The sequence below is a fragment of the Bufo gargarizans genome, chromosome 1 (assembly GCF_014858855.1).
Source record: "Bufo gargarizans isolate SCDJY-AF-19 chromosome 1, ASM1485885v1, whole genome shotgun sequence".
Taxonomy (NCBI): domain Eukaryota; kingdom Metazoa; phylum Chordata; class Amphibia; order Anura; family Bufonidae; genus Bufo; species Bufo gargarizans.
Genome location: NC_058080.1, coordinates 759481691 through 759503106, shown reverse-complemented (window position 1 = coordinate 759503106; position 21416 = coordinate 759481691). Strand labels below are relative to the sequence as shown.

Below are 21416 nucleotides of genomic sequence, written 5' to 3'. Positions count from 1 at the left end.
TGCCAAAACAGCTATTTCTTGTTACCTTGCCTCACAAAAAGTGTAATATAGAGCAACCAAAAATCATATGTACCCTAAACTAGTACCAACAAAACTGCCACCCTATCCCGTAGTTTCTAAAATGGGGTAATTTTTTGGGTGTTTCTACTCTAGGGGTGCATCAGGGGGGCTTCAAATGGGACATGGTGTCAAAAAACCAGTCCAGCAAAATCTGGCTTCCAAAAACCATATGGCATTCCTTTCCTTCTGCGCCCTGCCGTGTGCCCGTACAGCAGTTTACGACCACATATGGGGCGTTTCTGTAAACTACAGAATCAGAGCCATAAATATTGAGTTTTGTTTGGCTGTTAACCCTTGCTTTGTAACTGGAAAAAAAATTATTAAAATGGAAAATCTGCCAAAAAAGTGAAATTTTTAAATTGTATCTCTATTTTCCATTAATTCTTGTGGAACACCCAAAGGGTTAACAAAGTTTATAAAATCATTTTAAATACCTTGAGGGGTATAGTTTCTAGAATGGGGTCATTTTTGGGTGGTGTCTATTATGTAAGCCTCACAAAGTGACTTCAGACCTGAACTGGTCCTTAAAAAGTGGGTTTTTGAAAATTTCTTAAAAATTTCAAGATTTGCTTCTAAACTTCTAAGCCTTGTAACATCCCCAAAAAATAAAATGTCATTCCCAAAATGATCCAAACATGAAGTATACATATGGGGAATGTAAAGTTATAACTATTTTTATAGGTATTACTATGTATTATAGAAGTAGAGAATTGAAACTTGGAAATTTTCCAAATTTTTTGCAAATTTAGTATTTTTTTATTTATTTTTTATACATTTTTTTGACTTGATTTTACCAGTGTCATGAAGTACAATATGTGATGAAAAAACAATCTCAGAATGACCTGGATAAGTCAAAGCATTTTAAACTGACACTGGTCAGATTTGCAAAAAATGGTCTTGTCCTTAAGGTGAAAATTAGCCTGGTCCTTAACCCCTTCCCGACCGCAATCTGTATATATACGTGATAGCTGCACATACCCTGTGCAGCTACCACGTGTATAGACGTCAAGCCAGCTCTTTAATCCAAGCGCAGCATACAGTCTAGTAATGCCAGCAAGGGACCAATCAGAGTGGCCCCTTCCGGCAATTGATCCGATTGGTTAGTCTGCACAGACTAACCAACCAGATCGCGGCAGTGTTAAAATGCCGGTTTCAGGCTCTGATCTGCTCTCTGCAGATCAGAGCCTGAAATCAAGTAATGTGTAATGAAGCCCCCCCATCTGTGCCCCCGATCTTTGCCCCCTTCCTGTGCGTCTCCAACCTCCCCTTGCCCCCTTCCTGTGAGCCTGGCCTCTGATGCGATCCCCCCTATCCATTTTTTGTACCCCTGATGCGGTCCGCCTCCTCCTCTCATGCATGCATCAGACCCCCAAATGTGCCCCCTCCTGCTGGCCATGCCCCCCTTTACAGCGCTGCCCCCTATCTGTGCCTTCTGCCCCCGATGCGGTCCCCCTGCTTTACTTGAACCCTGTTGTCAGAGGAGAAGTCTGTGATTGCGACCCTCTGAGAGAGAGCGATCCCTTAATTAATATATATATATATTACTATCAAAAAGTTAGAATAGTGTATATTTGGCTTTCAGGAGAAATTTATGGAAAACATAAAAAGTTCCGGCTCCAGTGATATTCTACCAGGAAAGTCGGGTATTTAAGTAGAAGCAGTAATGGGGATTTCCTTATCTCAAAGAATTTATTGAAACAAAAGCCAACCCCAGTGCTGGGTATACCCCACCAAATGTCAGTGTCTCAATAACTTGTTATGTGGCCTTGAGCATCAATCACAGCTTGACAACGACATCTCCTGTTCACAAGGTGACTTATTGTCTGCTGAGGTACGGCATCCCACTGTTCTTGAATGGTAGCCCTGAGGTCATTGAGATTCTGGGGTACAGAGTTATGAGCCTCTACACGGTGACTCAGCTGATTCCATAGGTTTTCAATGGAATTTTAGGTCTGGAGAAAGTGCAGGCCACTCCATTTGAGGTCCCCAGTCTCCAGCAGCCGTTCCCTAATGATGTGACCTCAATGGACTGGAGAATTATTCTCCATGAAGATCACATTAGGCCTGTGTTGTTCCTGCAGAGGCACAATGACTGGATTAATGATGTTATTTAAGTAGAATGGGTTTGTCACTGTACCATTCACAAAGTGTAGGACAGTTCTGTATTAAATAGACACACCTGCCCACACTGTAACACCACCACAGTCAAAGGCTCGTCTGGTGACAACAGTGGCGCATATCGCTCTCCTTGATGTCTGCAACATCGCTGGTGGCCATCATTTCTGCTCAGCATTAATCGAATTTCATCAGTGACTAGCACCAAGGCCCACTGGTCCCTCGTCCAGAGTAGATGCTCCCTGGTCCATGCAAGATGATGACGCCTATGCCTGGTGGTGTGGTCAGGTACGCTTGCAGGTCATCTAGCACGCAGACCGCGCTGATGTTAATGGTTTCGAATGATCTGCCATGACACTTGGGTGCCTCTCACCTCCCTTAAATGTGCCTGGAGGGGTGTGGCATTCATCATTCGGTTCTGCAGGGCATTGTTCACAATACTGCAGTCATCAGTGTGGGATGTGGCCAAAGGATGTCCACTTCTCTGCCTTTCTATGACTCTTCCAGTCTCTCTGTATCTCTGATACAACCTACTGATGACACTCTGTGACATTCTGAGCTCAGTGACCACTTCTGTCTGAGAACATCCTGCTTTAAGCCTCGCAGTGGCGAGGTACTGTTCATCAATTGCCTTGGAAAATGTCTTTCTCCTGTTCAGCCTGCTGGGTTACCCCAGGTACCATCAAATCTTGAAGATCTGCCTTCAGCATATCACGCCTATGCCGACGTCTTCGATAAGAAGGAGGCTGAGACGTTACCTCCACATAGGGCCTATGATTGTCTTATTGACCTGGTTCCTGACCGTCCCCGTGGTCATATTTATCCCCTGTCGCCATCAGAGACACAAGCCATGTCTGATTATATTAAAGAAAATCTTGATAGAGGATTTATCTGGAAATCATCTTCTCCGGCTGGTGCTGGCTTCTTTTTTGTGAAGAAAAAAGACGGTTCTCTCCGGCCATGCATCAATTATAGGGATCTAAAAAAGATCACAGTGCAAGAACAAATACCCTCTTCCCCTTATTCCAGAGTTGTTTGACCACCTCAGAAGGGCTAAGATCGTCTTCAAATTAGATCTGCATGAGGCCTACACTTGATCCGAATTTGTCAATGGGATGAGTGGAAGACCGCCTGTGACGGTCACTATGAATATCTAGTGATGCCCTTCGGGCTAAGCAATGCCCCGACAGTATTTAAAGAAGTCGTCCATGATATCTTTAGAGACTTACTCTATTCCAGTGTTGTGGTCTATCTTGACGATATTCTAATCTTGTCTCCCGATTTGGCTACTCACCGGAGGAAGGTTCGTCTGGTTCTTCAAAGGCTAAGAGAGAATAATCTGTACACCAAATTTGAAAAATGTATCTTCGAACAATCCTCGCTTCCATTTCTGGGGTACATAATATCTGATACTGGCCTGCAGATGGATCCTGAGAAGCTGTCCATGATTTTGAAGTGGCCTCCTTCTGGTTTAAAGGTAATTAAACGTTTCCTGGGGTTTGTAAACTATCAGTTTGTGCCACACTTCTCTTCTTTGACAGCTCCCATCTCAACCTTGATGCGCAAAGGGGCGAATCCCAAAAGTTGGACTGCTGAGGCTGAATCAGCCTTTCAAGCCTTGAAGCAGGCCTTCTCTAAGGCTCCAGTACTCCATCGTCCTGATGCCAGTAAGCAATTTTTTTTGGAGGTGGATGCATCGTCTATTGGAGCTGGGGCGGTGCTTCCACAAAAGTATCCCTCAGGTAAGATGATTACCTGTGCCTTCTTCTCCGGGGCCTTCTCCGCTCCTGAGTGCAACTACTCGATTGGGGACAGAGAGTTGTTGACCATCAAAATGGCATTGGAGAAATGGTGATACCTTCTGGAGGGAGCCAGTCATCCTGTGGTAATCTATACTGACCACAAGAACCTCACCTATCTGCAGTCTGCACAGAGACTTAATCCTCGACAAGCTATATGGTCCCTGTTCTTTGCCCATTTTGATTTTGTTCTTTACTTTTGTGCTGCAGATACGAACATCAAAGCAGATGCTCTCTCGAGATCCTTTGATTCTACCACCCAGGAGGAGGAGCCCCTATATTTAATCAATCCCGCTAAAATCTCGGCCTGTCCTGTCAAGCTATCTGAGATTCCTTCTGGAAAGACCTTTGTTGCAGAGTCTCTCAGAAAGCAGGTCTTACTATGGGGTCATTCATTTAAAGTGGTGGGTCATGCCGGTCAGCGAAAGACCTTCAGGTTTATTGTACAGCGGTACTGGTGGCTGTCCATGCGACAAGACATCCAAGAATTTGTCACTGCTTGTCCGTCCTGTGCACATAATAAGACTTCCAAACAACGTCCAGCTGGCCTTCTGCTTCTTGTTCCTGAGGTTCCGTGGCAACAAATAGCCATGGACTTTATTAGGGATCTACCCACTTCCTCTGATTGTTCTGTGATTTGGGTAGTGGTAGACCGCTTCTCTAACATGGAGCATTTCGTTCCTCTGCCTGGACTCCCTTCTGCTTCCCAACTAGTCAATAAATGTATTTCCATCTCCATGGCTTCCCAGAAAATAGAGTGAACATCAATGCCCCTCTTCTTTTAAAAAAAAATTTTTGTCTAGAGCCAGGCCTCAGGAGAGGGAGTGTAAGAGGGGGGGGTTACTGTTAGCCCAGCGGTCTGTGCCGGCACTGCTGCCCCTACCCACTGGCACAGGTGCCGGGCTCCCTCTTTCTCTCCTGCTGCCATGTGCCATGCTGACATGCGCTGGTAGCTTAACTGTTGTATCTATGCTCCATGCCAGAGTTTACTTTCTGCTGGAGACCTGTAGTGTTGTTAGGGCTTGTATGGGTGTGTGTCTCCTCACTTGTGAGGCAGCACATACAAGCCCTCTGTCTCACCAGCCTATGGCTCGATTGCAGGAAGTATTTAAAGGCGCTTCCTACCCCAGGAACATGCCTGAGCAACTCATGGTCACTAGCTTGTTTAGTTCTGCTTTGCTCTGTACCGGACCCTGCTTTTGGAACTATCTGATTTTGTCTGTTTGCCACCTGCCTCTGACTTCGTTTACAGACCTTGCTTATTTGCCGCCTGCTTCTGACCTTGGACTTCATTTACGGACCTTGCTTGATCGCTGCCTGCCCTAATCCTGGACTTCCAAACCACGTACTTCCCCTCGGTGCTTGCACCGGTATCTCTGACCCCCTGGTCAGCTCCCACTGACCTGGGGACTGCTCTGAAGCGACACATGGCTACTACCCTAACGGCCCAAGCCTATCCTCACCATCAGAGGCTCTAGTGAAGACCAGGTAGTTGCTTAGTCACACCCCTCCAGGGTATAGCCAGTCAGTGGCGCAGCATCTTATTATTAGTTAGAAAGTCTAAAAAGTCTCTCAGTATTCATTAAATGAAGAGGATATATATCACAACAACCATATACAATGCAGTTACACAGTGTTAAACAGTGCAAATTAACCCTTTAAAGTGCAATAAAGTAAAGAGTTGATGACTTTGCATAGAGGAAACAGGGGCAAATGTCCACAAACATCCAGACTACAAAGTCCCTCTTCTGGAGGCCTCTACCAACAGGTGTGTGATACTCCACCCAACAGCTGGTGCCAGGTGGCCTCCTCCCGAAGAATAAAGCACAGTTTAATCAATGATCTGCAGATGGTATTTTTTCTAGGGAAGGGACAGCCTCCTCGCTCCAGCCACCCTCCTGATGTCCAACCCATTTAGGTTTCCTGTAGCAGGGAATAGTAAGGCCTGAGTGTTTCAGGTAGAGGATAGCCGTCTACCGGAGACACGGGAACATTCCGATTAAATAACTTTCTTTTCAGCTTCAGATCAAGAAAACTTTATTTCTGTAAAAACAAAACAAAAAAAAAAACACAATTATTACACTGCTCCCCGAGCCAACAGTTTCTTGCAGTTCTTTCTGATCTCAGCTATCAAAGCTACTGAAAACTCCCAGACCTCAGGCTGACGGGGAGAAGGGATCCGCCATCACACCTCTCTGGGAGATCTCGCTGAAGGCAGAGAGAGGCCGCCCCATCAGGGCTCCAGATGGCGACCAAAATGGTTGCCAATGCGACTTAGAATTTACAAATGGCGACAAGACTTTTTAGTCTTGTCGCCATTTGCGACTAGACCCGCCGCCGCAGCTCTGCAGTTGAATACAGCGTTGGGCACAGGAGCTGATAGTTCTCTGCCCCGCTGCCGATGTTCTTCTCAGCAGCGCAGTGGAGAAGGAGTCTCTCCCCCCTGTGCTGCTGCCGCCTCCGCCGATAAGAAGAGATGGGAGGAGGAGGGGAGGGGCTGTGGCCACTGCGCCACCAATGAAGAAAACTGACCTGTAATACAAATACAGGAGGCGGATACCGGAATCAAATAGCCGGCACCCGACCTTTGTAACAGGGAGCTGCGATCAGCAGCAGTTGAGTTAACCCTTCAGGTGCGGTACCTAAGGGGTTAACTGCCGCTGATCGCAGCTCCCTGTCACAAAGGTCGGGTGCCGGCTATTTGATTCCGGCACCCGCCTCCTGTATTTGTATAATAAACATTGGTGGCACAGTGCCCCCCCCCCAACACCCCAGTATAAGAAACATTGGTGGCACAGTGCACCCCCCAACACCCCAGTATAAGAAACATTGGTGGCTCAGTGGGAAGTGCCAATGAGGGTTAAAAAATAATTTAAAAAAATTAACTTACCTCCTCCAGTTGATCGCTTAGCTGGCAGTCTTCTGTTCTTTCTGCAGGACCTGTGGTGACGTCACTTGAGCTCATCACATGGTCCATGTGATGTATCATGTGATGAGCACAGTGATGTCACCACAGGTCCTTTGACAGGTCCTAAAGAAAGAACAGGAGACGATCAATTGGAGGAGGTGAGTTAATTTTATTTAAATTTTTTAACCCTCATTGGCACTGCCCACTGCGCCACCAATGTTTATTATATTGGGGGGGGGGGGCAACAACAATGTTTATTATGTTGAGGGTGGGCGCACTGCGCCTCCAGTGTTTATTATATTGACCTACTATGCATTCTCTATTAAAGAATGCTATTAATTTCCCTTATAACCATGTCATAAGGGAAAATAATACAGTGAATAGACTGTCTCCTAGCAACCATGCGTGAAAATCGCACCGCATCCGCACTTGCTTGCGATTTTCATGCAGTACCATTAGCTTCTATGGGGCCTGTGTTGCGTGAAAAACGCTGAATATAGAGCATGCTGCGATTTTCATGCAACGCACTAAGTGATGTGTGAAAATCACCGCTCATGTGCACAGCCCCATAGAAGTGAATGGGTCCGGATTTAGTGCGGGTGCATTCCGGTATTCTGAATGCCAGATCTGGCACTAATACATTCCTATGGGGAAAAACGCTGGATCCGGCATTCAGGCAAATCTTCAGTTTTTTTCGCCGGAGATAAAACCGTAGCATGCTGCAGTTTTATCTTTTGCCTGATCAGTCAAAATGACTGAACTGAAGACATCCTGATGCATCCTGAACGGATCGCTCTCCATTCAGAATGCATGGGGATATGCCTGATCAGTTCTTTTCCGGTATTGAACCCCTAGGACGGAACTCTATGCCTGAAAAGAAAACCGCTAATGTGAAAGTACCCTAAAATATTAAGTTTAAATCCCCCCTTTCCCAATTTTACATATAAAATAAATAAACATATTACACAGAGCTGTCAAAACTATTAAAAAATATCTCCTATGCGATGAGCATTCGCCATTTTTTAGTCACCTTGTCACCCCAAAAAATAGGATAGGACTGTTCTATTATGGGCCGAATGTTTAATAAAATGCGAAATACACGCGGCTTTTCTGCTGTTTTTTTTTTTTTTTTGCGCGGTATTGAGTATCGCAATACTTTTTTATGGGGACGAAAGCGAATCAAAATTTTGGTATCAAAACAACACTACGCAGATCTGATCGGAGTAGCGTTGTCACGATACAAAATTTTGATTCGGTTTCGATTTGACGACTAAAAATTTCAGTTCAGGAGCCAATGGCTACTAGGTATTTTTTTTTGTCTGGGGCACTGCCCATATACCTGACAGCCGGCAGGAGGAGGCTGACCCTTCCCTACAACAAAAACCATCTGCAGATCATAGATTCCTGCAAACTGTGCTGCACGGCTGTATGATAGAGATCCGTCCTTCCCACTCCTCCGCCTCTCATGTCACATGACCATCCAATGCTGAGCTCCGTCCCCTGCACTGATCACATGATGGTGACATCATCACAGGTCCTTCCCCACCTCTCCTCCTCTCCAATGCTGAGCCCCGCCCCCTGCACTGATCACATGACGGTGACATCACCCCAGGTCCTTCCCCAACCTCTCCACTGCTGAGCCCCACCCCCTGCACTGATCACATGATGGTGACATCATCACAGGTCCTTCCCCCACCTCTCCTCTCCACTGCTGAGCCCCGCCCCCTGCACTGATCACATGACGGTGACGTCACCCCAGGTCCTTCAGCTCTGGCAGTGCAGCAGATACTGGGCAGGTCCTGGTCGGTAGTCAGGGCTCTTGTTCTCTCTGGTATCAGCCATTCCTCCAGCCTGCAGGTAAGATGAGCTGTGAGGAGACAGTGTGGTGGAGAGCTCAGACATGTCACCTCTGGAGATTCTCCTCCATTACACACAAGGAATCCTTCTCCGCTCCTCAGCTTAGTGTGATGGGGGAGGAGTAAGGATAGTGGGGGTTGTCATCATTCTGTGCTGGATGAGGGAATCTGCTCCGTATGAATGAGGGAAACACTGCCAGGAGCTCAGATACACACAGAACTTAGGGTCTCCTGCCTCCACACACTGCACTGCCAGGAGCTTAGATACACCCTGCACTGCCAGGAGCTTAGATACACACAGAGCTCAGAGTCTCCTGCCTCCACACACTGCACTGCCAGGAGCTTAGATACACACGGAGCTCACGGTTTTCCCGTCAGTGCAGCTTTATGAGGGTCTGAGTTTTGCGGGATGAGTTGTACTTTTTCTCGCTCTCATTATCGGGGACATGGGACTCACTGATTAACCTTTATTCTTTTTTTGGAGGTGTCATGAAGAAAACCAGCAATACGAGCCTTCTCCTGAATGAGCCACCAAGGATGGACAGGAAGGAGATCAGCAGAAGAATATTAGACCTCACCTTGGAGATCATCTCCCTGCTGAGCGGAGAGGTAAACTTTTCTAGATTTCTCTCCTCTTTATTGTATTCTGTAACAAGTCAGACATCGGGAAGGAGAATCCATCATAGGAAGTGATAGGAAGAGTCCAGGGTCCTGGAGAACGGCCTCCAGACCTTCCAAGTGACGGAGAACCTGAAGATCAGCCCCCAGTATGGTGAGAGATGTATCATGTGACCAGTGACCAATAGTCATGTTGTAGGAGCCATGAGAAGGTAAGTAGGCACGTTGTACCAGGAGAGGAAGGGCTGCTGTGTGCTGCTAGTGGCGTTACAAATACATTGTTAAAAGCAGGATTTAAAATCCTAAGAACAATTACTGTTCTCTGTTGTATCTGGGGTAATCGCCAGCAGGACTGGAGACTTTCTTCGGTGCACACTGTCATATGTTAAAGGTATACAGAACTGGAGCAGGAGGTCTGAATACCGCTGGGACAGGTGGGAGCATGCTGCCCATCTGAAAGTTCACATTAGAGTTCAGAATGAGAGAATTGGTAATCTGGAGAGGAGCATGCTGCTCATTGAGGAAGCATTCAGTGGAGTAGAAATGGCAGCTGGAGATAAGGGTCAGGAGGAGCAGGTAGGTAGCTGGGTCAACGTATACAAGGGGAGTAGAAAGGGATCCAAGAAAAGAGAGGCTGATCCTATTACTGTGCATCTAAGCAAAATTGCCAAGTTGGGTAAAGATACAAGGGTGTCGGTCCCAGAAATGGCAACACTAGAGGATACTGCTCTAACAGCCAGGATGGGGGTGAGGGGGGGGGGGGTTGGAAGTACAGGTGGGCCTGTACAGTTAGGTCTTATAAGGGATTTTATTATCAGGACGGCGGATAGTATAACCGAATGGTTTGCCATCTCCCTCGTGCCAGGGTTCGGTATGTGGTGGAACAGGCGGATATGTTACTGGGAGAAACTGGTGATGACTCAACTGTCTTGGTTCATGTTGAAACCAATGACAGAATACATGGAATTTGAGAGAGGGCCCTTAAGAATAATTTCGAAGAAGTAGGTTGCAAACTTAAGGGAAGGACCTGAAAGATGGTAATCTCTGGAATACTGCCTTTGCCATATGCAACACGGGAACCACAGCGGGTCCTCAGTGAGCTAAATGCATGGCTGAAGTCCGGGTGTAGGGCAGAAGGGTTTGGGTTCTTAGAGCACTGGGCCCACTTTTTATTTGGGTACAAACTGTATTCTATGTATAATATGCCCCTTATTGGAAGGGGGTCTGCTGTGCTGGGAGATCATTCCATAGAGATGTGAGGGTGAGACAGAAAATGAAGTGGTAGATAGGTGACAGAGGGGTTAGGATATATTGGAGGGTGGAGAATCAATTATGGGGGATTATTAAGGCAGTGGACAGGGAGAGCCACATGTTACCAACCAACAATAAAAACCGGAACCTGAATGTGGAACATTAAATAGTAACTTTAAATGTATGTTCACAAATCCAAATCTACAGTCGTGGCCAAAAGTTTGAGAATTACATAAATATTGGAAATTGGAAAAGTTGCTGCTTAAGTTTTTATAATAGCAATTTGCATATACTCCAGAATGTTATGAAGAGTGATCAGATGAATTGCATAGTCCTTCTTTGCCATGAAAATTAACTTAATCCCCCAAAAAAACTTTCCACTGCATTTCATTGCTGTCATTAAAGGACCTGCTGAGATCATTTCAGTAATCGTCTTGTTAACTCAGGTGAGAATGATGACGAGCACAAGGCTGGAGATCATTATGTCAGGCTGATTGGGTTAAAATGGCAGACTCGACCTGTTAAAAGGAGGGTGATGCTTGAATTCATTGTTCTTCCATTGTTAACCATGGTGACCTGCAAAGAAACGCGTGCAGCCATCATTGCGTTGCATAAAAATGGCTTCACAGGCAAGGATATTGTGGCTACTAAGATTGCACCTCAATCAACAATTTATAGGATCATCAAGAACTTCAAGGAAAGAGGTTCAATTCTTGTTAAGAAGGCTTAAGGGCGTCCAAGAAAGTCCAGCAAGCGCCAGGATCGTCTCCTAAAGAGGATTCAGCTGCGGGGTCGGAGTGCCACCAGTGCAGAGCTTGCTCAGGAATGGCAGCAGGCAGGTGTGAGCGCATCTGCACGCACAGTGAGGCGAAGACTTTTGGAAGATGGTCTGGTGTCAAGAAGGGCAGCAAAGAAGCCACTTCTCTCCACAAAAAAACATCAGGGGCAGATCTTCTGCTGAAAATATGGTGAATGGACTGCTGAGGACTGGGGCAAAGTCATATTCTCCGATAAAGCCTCTTTCCGATTGTTTGGGGCATCAGGAAAAAGGCTTGTCCGGAGAAGAAAAGGTGATCACTACCATCAGTCCTGTGTCATGCCAACAGTAAAGCTGTCACAACCAGACAGCTGAAAAGCTCTGACAGAGGCCTTTCAGAACCTCCTCCTTGAGTTTTCTTTGTTGTGCTGTTCAGTTCCTCATCTCGTTGGCCTCTCTCAGCTGTCATGTGGTTGGACTGATTGCTTCCCTTTAAATTCCTCCCCATGGTGCATTACTGGGCGGCTTATACTACTTCCTGGAGTGTGTGTGCATGCTGATCTTGTTTTCCAGTCTGCTACAAAGTTAAGTACTGAACATTTATCTGTTATTTTCTGTTTGCTGGATCCCAGGTGACCCTGACTCCCTCCGTGTCTGGTGTAGGGAGCCGGTGGTCGTGTCCCCTCACTATTGTAGGGTGTTCAGGGGTTATATAGTCGAGGTACGTGGATATGCAACCATCCACCTCTGGGATCTTTGCATAGGCTGAGCAGCCAGGGAAAGTCTCAGGTCTTGTACAGGGGTCTCGCTTTTGGTTCCTTAGCTTTGGATCCCCTCAGTCATATATGCATGTTGCTTTGTCTTGTTTCCTGTACACCGTCCTTGACATTATAAGCCGCCAAAACCGTCTCAAGCATGGATCCGGTTTCACTTTTGGCTGAACGCTTCCAGGGTCTTTCATTGGAGGTAGCTGATCTCCGTAAGACTTTTTCTCAGCTTCAAGTGACCGGTTCAGCTTGCGTTCATGGAGTTTGTTCTGAGCCTAAGATCTCGCTCCCGGATACGTTCTCCTGGGGTAGTGAGAATTTTGTGCGTTTTAGAGAGGCTTGCAAACTCCATTTTTGCCTTCTTCCCCATTCCTCTGGTGATGAGGAACAGAGGGTGGGGATCATTATATCGCTGCTCAGGGGTAATGCTCAGTCCTGGGCCTTTTCGCTGCCGGAGGGGGCACGGCCTCTCCGTTCAGTGGATGAATTCTTTTTAGCCCTGGGTCAGATATATGATGATCCGGATCGTATTGCTTTGGCGGAGTCTAGACTACGTCTATTATGCCAGGGTAAACAATCCGCAGAGATATACTGCTCAGAATTTCGGAGATGGTCAATTTTGCCATGGTCTTTCAGAGGGATTGAAAGATGCATTTGCCTTTCATGAAAGGCCTATTTCTTTGGACTCTGCTATGTCTCAAGCCGTTCGTATTGACAGGCGTCTTAGAGAGAGAGGAGAGATGTCCCCTTCCTGTCATACTCAGTCCCAGGACAGTGCAGTGGTCTCATTCTGTGCGCAGGGGTCTCGGTCGCTGTCAGCCCCTTCTGAGCAGGAGCCCATGCAGCTGGGGTTGATTGCTTCTGACAATAGAAGATTCAGCTTGCATTGGAGGGTTTGTTTTTGTTGTGGAGGTATAAATCATTTGGCAAATATTTGTCCCTCTAGGAGATTCAGGCAGTTTTCTGGGAGTAATAAAGAAACAAACAGGAAATCAAGGAGAGTTTTGCTTCCGCTCCCATCTTGGTGCAACCTGATGTTTCTTTACCCTTCATAGTTGAGGTTGATGCTTCTGAGGTGGGTGTGGGGGCGGTCTTGTCTCAGGGTTCCTCTCCTGCCAAATGGAGACCGTGTGCCTTTTTCTCGAAAAAACTCTCCTCCGCAGAGAGAAATTACGATGTGGGAGATAGGGAATTGTTGGCCATCAAGTTGGCTTTTGAGGAATGGCGCCATTGGCTAGAGGGAGCCAGACACCCTATTACCGTATTTACTGACCATAAAAATCTGGCCTACTTGGAGTCAGCCAAGCGTCTGAACCCGAGACAGGCCAGATGGTCTTTGTTCTTTTCTAGGTTTAATTTTGTTGTCACGTTCCGCCCTGGAGTTAAGAATGTGAAGGCAGATGCCCTGTCACGTTGTTTTCCGGGAGGCGGGAATTTTGAAGACCCGGGTCCCATTTTGGCTGAAGGTGTGGTGGTCTCTGCTCTTTTTTCTGAATTGGAGGCAGAGGTGCAGGCAGCCCTGTCAGAGGCTCCTGATCTTTGTCCTCCTGTGAGGTTGTTTGTGCCTCTCGCTTTAAGACACAAGATTTTTAAGGAACACCACGATACGGTCCTTGCTGGGCACCCGGGGGCAAGAGCCACAGTGGATCTCATCGCTCGGAGATTCTGGTGGCCTGCGCTTCGTAAGTCGGTTGAGGGTTTTGTGGCAGCCTGCGAGACTTGCGCTCGTGCCAAAGTCCCTCATTCACGGCCATCAGGTCCTCTCCTTCCCTTACCCATTCCTTCCCGTCCTTGGACACATCTGTCCATGGACTTTATAACGGACCTGCCTCGTTCCTCGGGGAAGACTGTGATTCTGGTGGTGGTGGACCGTTTTAGCAAAATGGTGCATTTCATCCCTTTTCCTGGTTTGCCCAATGCTAAGACGCTGGCGCAGGCATTTATTGATCACATTGTCAAATTGCACGGTATTCCTGCAGACATAGTCTCTGATAGGGGCACGCAGTTTGTTTCCAGATTCTGGAAGGCTTTCTGTTCTCGCTTGGGGGTTCGGTTGTCATTCTCTTCTGCTTTCCACACGCAGTCGAATGGCCAGACAGAGCGCGTCAATCAGAATCTGGAGACATATCTGCGCTGTTTTGTGGCGGAGAATCAAGAGGATTGGTGTTCTTTATTGTCCCTTGCTGAGTTTGCTTTAAATAACCGTCATCAGGAGTCCTCTGATAAGTCACCATTTTTTGGTGCATATGGGTTTCATCCGCAGTTTGGGACTTTCTCGGGAGAGGGGTCTTCTGGTTTACCTGATGAGGACAGATTCTCCTCGTCTTTGTCATCTATTTGGCAAAAGATTCAGGATAATCTAAAGAGCATGAGTGAGAGATATAAGCGTGTGGCAGATAAGAGACGTGTGCTTGGTCCGGACCTGAATGTTGGTGATCTGGTGTGGTTGTCTACCAAGAATATCAAATTGAAGGTTCCCTCCTGGAAGTTGGGTCCTAGGTTTATTGGGCCTTACAAAATCCTGTCTGTCATCAATCCTGTTGCCTACCGTCTTGATCTTCCTCAGACTTGGAAGATCCATAATGTTTTTCATAAGTCCTTATTGAAACCTTATGTTCAACCCATTGTACCCTCGCCTTTGCCTCCTCCTCCAATAATGGTTGATGGTAATCTTGAATTTCAGGTCTCTAGGATTGTGGATTCTCGTCTTGTCCGCGGTTCTCTTCAGTACCTTGTTCATTGGGAGGGTTATGGTCCTGAGGAGAGGATGTGGGTCCCAGTGACGGACATTAAGGCCACTCGTCTCATCAGGGCTTTCCATAGGTCCCATCCTAAGAAGGTGGGCTCTGAGTGTCCGGAGTCCACTCGTAGAGGGAGGGGTACTGTCACAACCAGACAGCTGAGAAGCTCTGACAGAAGCCTTTCAGAACCTCCTCCTTGAGTTCTCTTTGTTGTGCTGTTCAGTTCCTCATCTCGTTGGCCTCTCTCAGCTGTCATGTGGTTGCACTGATTGCTTCCCTTTAAATTCCTCCCCATGGTACATTACTGGGCGGCTTATACTACTTCCTGGAGTGTGTGTGCACGCTGATCTTGTTTTCCAGTCTGCTACAAAGTTAAGTGCTGAACATTTATCTGTTATTTTCTGTTTGCTGGATCCCAGGTGACCCTGACTCCCTCCGTGTCTGGTGTAGGGAGCGGGTGGTCGTGTCCCCTCACTATTATAGGGTGTTCAGGGGTTATATAGTCGAGGTACGTGGATATGCAACCATTCATGAGACCATTCATGTGTGGGGTTGCTTCTCATCCAAGGGAGTGGGCTCAATCACAATTTTGCCCAAAAACACAGCCATGAATAAAGAATGGTACCAAAACACCCTCCAACAGCAACTTCTTCCAACAATCCAACAGTTTGGTGAAGAACAATGCATTTTCCAGCACGATGGAAAAGTGATAACTAAGAGGCTCGGGGACCAAAACATTGACATTTTGGGTCCATGGCCTGGAAACTCCCCAGATCTTAATCCCATTGAGAACTTGTGGTCAATCCTCAAGAGGCGGGTGGACAAGCAAAAACCCACTAATTCTGACAAACTCCAAGAAGTGATTATGAAAGAATGGGTTGCTATCAGTCAGGAATTGGCCCAGAAGTTGATTGAGAGCATGCCCAGTCGAATTGCAGAGGTCCTGAAAAAGAAGGGCCAACACTGCAAATACTGACTCTTTGCATAAATGTCATGTAATTGTCGATAAAAGCCTTTGAAACGTATGAAGTGCGTGTAATTATATTTCACTACATCACAGAAACAACTGAAACAAAGATCTAAAAGCAGTTTAGCAGCAAACTTTGTGAAAATGAATATTTGTGTCATTCTCAAAACTTTTGGCCACGACTGTATATGCATCCTTATTACATGCGAGTAAGGACCACTTTATAAAGCATTGGTGCAGCCTCATCCGGAATATTCAGTTCAGTTCTGGGCATCAGTTTATAGAAAGGATGCCCTGGAGCTGGAAAAAGTACCAAAAAGAGCAACTAAACTGATAAGGGGTATGGAGGGTCTTAGTTACGAGGTGACGGGGATATAATGCAAATGGCTTTATATAAAAAGATCAAAGAAAAAATTTCAAAGGCAGTTGAGCCTCGAGGTGGACATATATAACACCTCAAAAAGAGTTTGATCGGTTATTTAGTTATATTGTGCAATCATAAAAACAAGGTACAAGCATCTATGCAAAAATATAAATGATTTATTATATGATAATTTAAAATACAAAAATTAATCAATAGGAAACTCAATAATCTGCAAAGATACACAATGATATGCAGTAGCCAAAATTCCCCACTAGATGGCACCAGACAAATACCAGCATATACACAGTACCTCTCAGACAGAAGAATATAATACAATCCGCCTCGACCACAATTTTTTTTATATAAAAACTCAATAACGTTAATAAAAGATATTAATCCTTGCTCTGCACCCAACTATGACAAATCACGGATAATGGGGTAGCAAAATAAATTATCAAGCCTGGGTACTGACTATAGAATGAGATTATTCCAATCGGAGAGTTACCTCCTGAAATAAATATTTAGGTCTTTTATTCAGATATAATATACAGTATGTGTGTGTGTATATATATATATATATATATTTATTTTATTCAGTAATATGCATTCTTACTGAATAGTGACAATATTGATGTAGCACTTTTAACAACTATACATCCGCCAACAGCAGGGAGTTTGCTAAATATCAGGCTGATTAATTTATATCCATACTAAACAAAATAAATGTATACATTACCGAGAATACAGATGATGTGCAGAGACTAAGGGAAGTCGTCTCTAAGGTACGATCTGGTCATTAGAATCTTTCTCCTGGGTTTTCTTTGTTTCTCTGTGTTTTCTCTTTTTTCTTGTTGGTGGTGGTGGCGGTGGTCCCTTTCCTCGTGTGTGTGTGTGAGTGGTTTATAATCGCAAGCTTATCAGTTAGACACACCTTCCTAGCTTGAAGTTTTCCAATCATTGTCGGCTAGGCGTGTACATATAATAAGGACTGTGATGTAATTGTATTACCCAAAATGCACTTCTGCACCTGAATGCGCAAAAACTTAGTACTGAAGCCCCTGTGCGGCCAATCAGGACTTCAGTACATGCGTTGAATGCTCCGAGTCTCTATGAAGAAATTCAGAGCATTAATGCTGCAATTCTTATTTTGGCCACCAGATGGCAGGCCAATATAAGAAATGAGCAAAATGCAAAGAAATTGTCATTTATTTTTATACATTATAGGTCAAAATTAAAAATTTAAAACATCATTTATAAGGTCATTTATGAGCCTTAAAATGATTATAAAAAAATAAAAAAAGTTACAAAATATATAAAAAAGAAAAAATATATAAAAGTTTAAATCACCCCCCATTCCGTATAATTAAAAAAAACACCTAAATAACAATAAATATAAACATCCTGGGTATCACTGTGACCGAAAACGCTAATAATATTAAAATAAAAAAATAAAATCCAATACGGCGAATGGCGTAACGGAAAAAAGTGTCAAAATGGCCGATTTGCAATTTTTTCATTGCTTCTCTTACCCAAAAAAATGAAATAAAATGTGATCCAAAAGTCATGCACACGCCAAAATGGTATCAATAAAAACTATGAATTGTCCCACAAGAAATAACCCTCTAAACAGTTCAGTAGACATAAGTATAAAAAAGTTATGGGGGTCAGAATATGGTCATGTACAAAAAAAAGAGTCTCAAAGTTTAAATATATTTTTACACTATTTACACATAAAAAAATATACATAGGGGGTATCGTTGTAATCGTACTGACCCAGAGAATGAACGGCATAGGTCAGTTTGGCCGTAAACAATACACCCTGGGAACAAAACCTGCAAAACAGTGGAGGGATTGCGTTTTTTTTTTCCATTTCCACCCTATTTGGAATTTGTTTCTAGCTTCCCACTACATTTTATGCCATAATTTATGGTGGCATTAGAAAGTAAAACTTGTCCTGCAAAAAATAAGCCCTCATACAGCTATGTGACTGGAAATATAAAAAAGTTATGGCTCACGGAAAATAGGGAAGAAAAATGAAAGCGCAAAAATGAAACAAAAATAAAATAAACTTCGGTGTCCAAAGGGTTAATATTACGTAACAATATAAAACGATACATATGTCTTATTGATTTTCTCATAACCAAAAAAAGAAAAAAACTGTTAACCCCATAAAAAATGAGGAGAAAACTGAAATTTATTAAGACATGAAATAAACATACAGTAACGAAAGGCACAAGGTACTGGGAGGATGGGGCGCCACGTGTAACGGAGCAACAAACCCTCACCCTCACTACCGTACTGACAGGGGAACGTGCCAAGAATACTGGGTGCTGAATCACATAAACATGGGTGAGATGTATCCTCACCCAGAGTAACATATAGGTGCATGCAACTCACAGATGTACCAAATATCCCCAATCATGCACGCCATAGCTGCCAGCCTCAAGAGCGTCCGGGGCCCGTCCTAAGGCTTCGTCAGGAGGTAAGGAATACACACCGGTGTCCACCTTATATAGTGAGATCCACATCCGGCATTGTTGTTGCGCATACGCCCAGTGATTGGGGATCTGACATCATAGGGGCGCGCCACCGGTCACCCGATGTTGACGTGCCACACGCCCAGCGCGCCGCACGACCAAGGTAGGAGGAGAGAGTCACGCAGATACATTCGTAGCCCAACCCACTCCAGCCCGGCCGCACGGTAACGGAGTGCGCGTCACCCGGTTACCATGGATACCAGAAAAAGGAGCGCCCCCACGATATTGCACCCCAGCGCACCAGTGCGATGCGCAAATGCCGGGTATAGATAGTATACTGTTTATGGAGAGCACGTATGGGATAGATACCATGATATTTTCACAACAATGGAGCAAAACAAAACTGTATTCATGTAGGCTCATGTAACAATCTGCACAACAGTAGGATTAATCCAATACATACTAAAAACAATAACACAGTAGTGCAAGAAAATTCAATACATGTACACCGTGTGATACAATACAAATACTCATATTCCAATGTGACTACAGCAGACAATTAGGTATATATAAAAATATATAACAAATATCTGAAAAAATAATGAATTTACATAAGAAAAATATATATTTATACATTTCATAAAACGGTGCCAATTAATCGGCAGACCATGATGAATCAATATGTGTAAAAAGTGCCAAGTGCATGTAATAAAGCGCTACAGTGTTACAATATGCATAGATATTAATACATAATGACCAGAATGGTATAAAGCCATATTGATAGTGTGTATATATGCAAAAAATATATATATAAAAAAGAGGGTGATAAACATATACCAAAACCATATACTAAAGTGCAATATAGACAACGACACTGAGTGTTTGACCAAACAACTACCCACCCATATAAAGTGCTAAATACATGATCATTCATAGGTACAATCATCAGTAGTGCATCCTAAAGTCACCACAGTATGCCAACATGATATGCAGACAGTATGTATAGGTACTCAAATAATACTGGTAAGTTCCTATTGTTCCATTGTTAATATTTGTTCCGAGAATCCAGATCTCCCATATTTCATAGTTGGATCTCAGAATGTCACAGATGATTTAGATGTACTATAAAAAGACAAATTGACATACAGTAAATATAATACATAGGGACAACAAAAATAAAAACATTGATTTTCTTATCCAAAACTAATGTCGTTTATAAGCGTATATAGATATCACAGATTTTCTGCTTCATTAATAAACGCCAAACTGTAGAGGTAATTAGCACCAGCTGCGTCTAGAGACCACCCTTATCTCCTGTCATAAATCCATAAGGAGACAAGAAGGCCTCTGTTTAGACTGGTACATCCATGAGAAGAAATCTTATTAACGGTGACTTTTCCATGAACTTCTCTCGGCCATCTTTAAAATACATACATATAACAATATGGCCTCTTATAGGTATATATAATCAAATCCACTATAACTAGGATACTTAGATAAATGTTTTATACACTTATGAAAAAGCACAACATAGGAAAGATTTGAAAAAAAATATTTGTTTTAGTCTTGCATAGAGGCGTCTAAGACGGGACATGATTAACCTATATGTATAAATAAATGTGCCACAAGCCAGGCACTCCCATTCTCAGCTCTGAGGAGCTGAGGATGGGAGTGGTAGTGATTCTGGCTGCAACAGTTGTTCACAATGGCAGTTCTCAGACTGATGCTCCCTGGGGCCACGGCAGTGATAGGAGGGCGCACCCTTTGTTCCCTCAGGTCACACCCTGAGGTTGGGAGTCCTGCTTGATGGTAGTTGGGGTCCCCTTGCTATTGTGAGTTTGATGAGGGTTCGGTCAGTGATTGTGAGCCAAAACCAGGTGCGGCTCTAAATACAGAACAGGCGCCGATCTTTCCTTTATACCTCATGTCTGTGGAGGCTCCAATCCTGGTTTTAGCTCACAATCACTGATGGAAATCACTGACCAAACACTGACGTGTGAATGAGGCTTATCTGTGTAAACTGTGTAGAAGTCTGGTTCTCACTCCTCTTCCTAAAATTCAGTTCTCAACCCATCCCTTGGTTGAACTTCAGGGACTTATGCTGTTTTTTAACCATACAAGCTATGTAACTAGTTGACCAGCTATATAGACATCTAGAAGATGACAATAGGAGGAAAGCTCATGGCTACCTTATTAATCAGGTCATACTGCCTGGTTGGGTTGATCCTGCTAATTAAAATGACTTCCCGCGTTCATGAGAACAAAGATGTTTATTCTTTATGCAAACGAGGTCTTCAGTGCACAGAGGGGCGGAAATACTGCACTCGATTTTCACAAGACAGGTATTATTTTAGTTAGCAGGGTCTTCCCTACCAGCCAGTATACCTGGAGTAGTAGTATTGAGCCTGCTGACAGATCTTCTGTAAGGATTGTTTCCCTCTTCAACCACAGGAGTACACAATAGTGAAGAAGACATCGGGGGACTGTGTGACTCCCATCATCCATCTCCAGGAGTCAGGAGGGCGGAGCAGGACCCCTCACCCCATCACAGAGCCTCCCCCTCACCCCCTGATACATGAGCAGAAGATCCTAGAACTCACCCACAAGATGATGGAGCTGCTGACTGGAGAGGTGACACTGCTGGGAATGCTGGGAAATTCTCCAGTAACAGCACTGGAGGGGTCTGGGTGATGACGGTGTCATTGTGTTGTCAGGTTCCTCTAAGGTGTCAGGATG

At 44.7% G+C, this 21416-nt stretch overlaps 1 long non-coding RNA gene across 1 annotated transcript; it reads left to right on the top strand.

Moving 5' to 3' along the window:
- Positions 1-8678: 8678 nt before the first annotated feature.
- On the top strand, positions 8679-21183 carry LOC122938284. Its single transcript, XR_006389999.1, has 3 exons — positions 8679-8739; positions 9223-9347; positions 21132-21183. It is a non-coding gene; the product is annotated as an uncharacterized LOC122938284 (long non-coding RNA).
- The last annotated feature ends 233 nt before the right edge of the window (positions 21184-21416 follow it).